Source organism: Octopus bimaculoides, chromosome 8 (genome assembly GCF_001194135.2).
Source record: "Octopus bimaculoides isolate UCB-OBI-ISO-001 chromosome 8, ASM119413v2, whole genome shotgun sequence".
Classification (NCBI taxonomy): Eukaryota; Metazoa; Mollusca; class Cephalopoda; order Octopoda; family Octopodidae; genus Octopus; species Octopus bimaculoides.
In genome coordinates this window covers 59504329-59510863 of record NC_068988.1, presented here as the reverse complement: position 1 = coordinate 59510863, position 6535 = coordinate 59504329, and positions in this window count along the sequence as shown.

Here is a 6535-nt window from a genome sequence, read left to right as displayed (position 1 = left end):
TATATATATAGGCATTTTCTTTGCATGCCAACTGTATAAAACCAGCCATTTTGTTTTTGTCACGTACACGCTTGCGAGTTGACAAGTGTGGGTTGCGTACCTGCATATACTATGTAATTCTTCTTGAAGTGAGAGAAACAGAAATTTTAGAATAATGTTCGGTATATGGTGCTTAACGTTGATACACTAAAGAAAGCAACAAAACTATGGTATCTATTTTAACAAACCATCTCTTATAGATGTACGATGTAAAGTAATAAAAGCTACAGAATTGTTTCCGTATCTGAGGAAAGGCGTACAGCAACACCAATAATTCATTATTTGTTTTGGTATAATAGTAGAACTGAATTTATGTAAGCCTAGCAGTGCTCAAGAATTTTTAATACGGCTTACGTCCAAAGACACGAAAATCTACATTTAGAAATTCCACCGCCGCTACCGGAACATTTTCAACTATTCGCACATTTTCGAGATTAATTCCTTTATACGTCTATAGCAGATGCGCTCTGAAGACGATGTCCATATGTTGTGATTTATACAGTGTGGCTCTAGGCCATTTAAACATGTAATAGCATTTTTAATTATTAAAAATTCACATTTTCTGTTATAAATTATAAAGACGAAAATTACGTCGCACAAATGACAATCATTTTGCTGTTGACAATGGCGGGATCATTCCAAAGCGATTTCAGTCACAATTCGTAATGTTTCTTGGCTTAGTCCTTTAAGGTCATCATGGGTATTGACCTTAGATGGATGGTCCGAAGTTTTTACGGTTTACTCTGTCTTTCAGATATATCTACAAGAAACGTCCGGAACGATATGTCACTTGATGGTGAAAGCCAACTGCATTTAGAGTTACTGGAAATTGTCCTCCCAAAATTTTTCCTTAAGAGTCCCATTTTCCAGCGAACTTTAGCGGGGAATATACCAATCTTTCAGCCACCATAAGTTTGGGGAGTTCTCAAATGCAGAAGGCACAACTTTTTTTTTTTCCTTTTTAAATACACAAGCATGTTCCAACTCCATCTGCTTTGAGGATTATTACGTTTTCTGCCATATCCTCAAAGAAGAAAAGACCAAAATCTTTTTCCGTTATCACTATATTATACAGTCTATTGTAACCTTAATACTCTGGTGAGTGAAGTTAGCTATGTGTTGCATGCTCTCCATCGTCCCTCTCGGCGTCCTGGGTAAGACATTATGGGGTTGTGCTACCTAGAATAACCATATCAGGTACCTACCTGCGCTATAGTATTAAAGATATAGAGTGTTCATTTGGGGATTGCACACACACACACACTCGTAAATACATGTCCACACACATATACACGTATACGTGCATGCACACATCTACGCACACAAGCGGGAATACATAGATACGGAAGAACACATACACAAGCACAAGAATGCACACATGTAAGCGTACACACAGATGTCTACCTATTAAAAAGTTCACACCCACACTCACGAAGATACGCATGCATGCGCACGTAAGTAAACACTCATTCACACATACGCACATACGAACATGCACCATACATCCATAAATTTTTACCAGATGACATGAAAAACCCAGTAGATCTGAACATGAGCTGTCTTTCAAAAAAGCCCTAGCCTTAAACTGGACATGAATGGCCCATGCGCGCACACACGCACACACGCACACACGCACATACACACACACACACACACACACACACACACACACACACACACAGTTACAAGTAGTAACGTGGGTGAACATACACAATCATTCACGTAATCAAGCGTGCTCAGATACAAACTCATGCACACGCACAGACTCACACACGCACTTCATTTACTCTCACCCTTATTTCTTCTAAGTAAACACACATCTATATACAAACACACAAGAATGTATAAACAAAAGCATAAGATAAATTTTCGAACAGATTCATTGCACACATTGGGAAGAGAGAGTAGTCTATGAGAATGACGAGAACAGTAATGAAGTCGCGAACAATGGAGTTGCGAACAACGATGAAATAAATTTGACTCACAAGCAAATAAGCTAATGTGTAATCACTACATTATACAACTGATCGATTAGTTAGTTGGTTAGATATTGAACCAAATGACTAACAAAAATGAAGTGACATTGAAAGAGTGCGTGTGTTATTATTGGCGTAATACCCTTCCATAGTGGAGGCGCAATGGCCCAGTGGTTAGGGCAGCGGACAGGATCGCGGTTTCGATTCCTAGACCGGGCGTTTTGAGTGTTTATTGAGCGAAAACACCTAAAGCTCCACGAGGATCCGACAGGGGATGGTGGTGAACCCTGCTGTACTCTTTCTCCACAACTTTCTCTCACTCTTACTTCCTGTTTCTGTTGTGCCTGTAATTCAAAGGGCCAGCCTTGTCCCACTATGTCACGCTGAATATCCGGAGAACTACGTTAAGGGTACACGTGTCTCTGGAGTGCTGAACCACTTGCATGTTAATTTCACGAGGAAGCTGTTCCGTTGATCGGATCAACTGGAACCCTCTTCGTCGTAAGCGACGGAGTGCCAACAACAATACCTTTCCATGACACAATATCTAGTATTACAAATTTTTTATTAATATAAGATATATGGAATATAAATATTCTCATATTAAATATATAAGTTAATCGACATTTTATATGAATTTTTCCTCAACAAAATATCTATACTACCTACTGTCAACTTGCTACAGAAAATAATGGACGCGCTATAATTTCGGATTCTTCCATCACCTGCTTTCAGCCTGCATTACCTTAGCAATAAGTAATTATATCTGGTTCAGAGAAACTTATCAGCTTTTAGCAGGTACTGCAAAATGGTGACGCAATCTCTCTGAAAATGAATTAGATTCTGCTATAAACTGAAGAATTATAAAAGAACTATAACAATCTGGAATATTAGCAGTTCAGATAATAATCAAGGAACGTTACCTTATGTCGTTCCAATGCATAATATAAGAGTAAACACGTGTTGTATTGTTCACAAATTAATTTGACTTGCTAAATTGAAGGAAGCTACTTATACATAGTTATAAAAGATATTCACAAAACCCTATATACATTTAGAAATCCAAATTGATGCAATACTATCGAACACTACTAACTAATTTTCGACAAAATGACTAACAAAAATAATAATAATAAAAGACAATATACTCAATAGCAGAATTTTCTGATCTATATTTCGTAGAATTAGGTTCGTAGAACTATGTACCAATGCCAACTGACATCATATGGCTAAATATAATGAAAACACACACAATGGTTTTCATTGCAATTCTCAAGTACATACGCACACGCACACAATCACACACATATACACACTCATACACACTCACATACACACACACACACACACACACACACACACACACACACTCACACACAAGCAAACACACACGCACATACATGTATTCTCTAAATACTTGAATCCCTTTGGAGACCCTCAATTTTTGCTGCATCTCACTTAGTGCAAAATATGTTGCCAAAAAGTTGTTTCAAGTCTTCGATATTTCATCTGAAATGTATCCATTATACTGTTTTGATTCCAGTATCGGAAAATTACTTAATCCATTCAGATTTAGATTTAAATCCTTTCCATATCATTTACCTGGATTATATTTTTTTATCAATATTTTTTTATATTTTCCTTAAACTTGTTTACTGCATAATCGTGCAATTTCAACTCTATTTTCTTTTAAACATTTCCACGCTCTTTTTAAATTTCTTTCTGTGTAGAAACTACCTACTTCAGTATGGACAGTGATATATATCGACATTAAGATGGTTTAGCTATGGGTTCGCCATTATCACCGATAATAGCCAATATATACATGGAATACTTCGAGAATTTGGCTTTAGGATCAACACCACTAAAACCAACCCTATGGCTGCGATACGTTGATGACACCTTTATTCTCTGGCCCCACCAGCAACATGTCCAAATGCTGTTAGATCATGTGAACTCAATAAATCCATGGAAAAGGAACAGAACAATCAGCTGGCATTCCTGGACGTATTAATAACACGCACCGAGTATGGATTCAGGATATTCCGTATATCGCAAGCCAACCTTCACTGGACGATACCTTAACTTCAATTCCCACCATCTAAACAATGTAAAGAGAGGAATTGCTCAGTGCTTAAAACATCGAGCAAAGAATATAAGTAGCGATCGTGATACCCACCACGAAGAAATGATCAAGCTCAGAAACAATCTATTAAGAAACAACTGTCCCAAGAACATACTATCTACTCCAATTATGAAGAAAAGAGAGGATGAAACAAATAAACTGTCTACAGTCTATCTACCCTATGTGAAAGGCCTCTCCGAAAAGATACAAAAGATATGTGGCCTATATGACATCAGGGCAGTATTCAAGAGCAATACAACACTTCGCAAATATCTCCTTCGGGTAAAACCACCAACAGAAGAGAATATGACCAAAAACTGCGTGTACTCCATCCCATGCAGCTGTGGTAGGTTATACAAGGGCGAAACATGTCGCCCCCTCAAAATAAGGGTAGAAGAACATCGCAAACCTGTGACACGAAGAGATATTGATAGCTGATCGTGTATGGCAAAATGGAGACCACCTCCCCCTGTGGGATGAAGTTAAAATAATAGACAGAGAACAACACTGGGAAATACGAAAACTAAAAGAAGGAGCACATATGCTAGGACACAACAACCTCCTAAGCAGACCGATTGCAGATATGGATAGCATATGGGAACCGGTATTGCGGAAGGATAAAAAAATAATAGATTTATAAGCCCTAAAATTCACTCCATAATTGCCCACGGGCATATGGCGTAGTGGTTAAGAGCGCGGGCTACTAACACCAAGATTCCGATTCAGCGACCTGATTAATAATAGTAATAATAATGATAATATAATAATAGTAACATCGTTAGGAATGAGAACCCAGGTTCAAAATTTCCCCAAGACACCTGACGAAGGTTGGATGGTATATCAGCCGAAACGTTGTGTTAACAACAAACAGGATGAGGACAAATATCCGTCAAATGTAAATAATGTAAATAATGTAATTAATTCCTCATCTCTTAAATATAGAACTGTAGTGCTGAATATTATTCCGTAAAAGCACATGTACCGAAGTGTAACACAAAAAGCCCGGCTCTTTCATGGATATATAGGGATGAACAAAAGTCTATGTACTGTTGCTGAATACATGGAGTGTTCGTCAGGGTATGTTGATTTTTGTTTATTTTTATGTGTTTTGACCATACGTGAACTGATGAATAAAAGATGCAGTTTACTGCATAGTTTGTTGCATTAATTATGAAACCATTGGTTTACCGTTAACTTAAAAGTGTTTAGGAGGTTAGCTTTGAAAGTTGCATTCCCTCGCGATAGGTAAAATGTGCTTATTATGGTAGTTTTGACTTATGGAGTCCCTCTAAGCGTGAGGCATTATTGTATAGTAATGCCTTTATAAAAATTAAATTATATATATTTATGGAAAAAAATGACGGTTTTTTTTCCTTATGAGGTTTTTTCACGCTAACTACTTGATAAATTCTTATAAATTTTTTTATCCTAATATTATATTATGAATAATTAGAATATATTCAGTGCTGAATATTATTCCGTAAAAGCAAATGTACCGAAGTGTAACATAAAAAGCCCGGCTCTTTCATGGATATATAGGGATGAACAAACGTCTATGTACTGTTGCTGAACACATGGAGTGCTCGTCAGGGTATGTTGATTTTTGTTTATTTTTATGTGTCTTGACTATACGTGTACTGATGAATAAAAGATGCAGTTTACTGCATAGTTTGCTGCATTAATTATGAAACCATTGGTTTACCGTTAAGTTAAAAGTTTTTAGGAGGTTAGCTTTGAAAGTTGCATTCCCTCGCGATAGGTAAAATGTGCTTAATATGGTACTTTTGTCTTATGGAGTCCCTCTAAGCGTGAGGCATTATTGTATAGTAATGCCTTTATATAAATTAAATTATATTTATGGGAAAAAATGATGGTTATTTTTCCTTATGAGGTTTTCTCACGCTACCAACTTGATAAATTCTTATAAAGTATTTATTTATATATATATATATATATATACACACACACACAAGCACACGAATGCACCTACTCGTTAAATTTGTAAAATTTAAGTTACCCCATTATATCTCTTATTTGGTTTGCAACGTCACTCTTTTCCATCACTGATCTTTCTGTCTCTTTTCAATACACCTAATAATTAATTACTTACATGTATCACATTTATTTAAATTTTATATGCACGAGTTAGAATAGTGTTCATAACATTTAATTTATTCTAATATTTGATAAGCTTTCGATATTCATATATTGGTTTGATGTGAAGCCTTCAAATCTCACTAATTATGATGAAAACGTTAATTCTTCCAGTCTTCTCATAATGATAACTAACTCGATGTATTAAGTAATCTTTTTAGTAGATTCTTATTAAGAAGAACATACAGAGATTTATAAGTACATACGAAGATATATATATATATATATATATATATATATA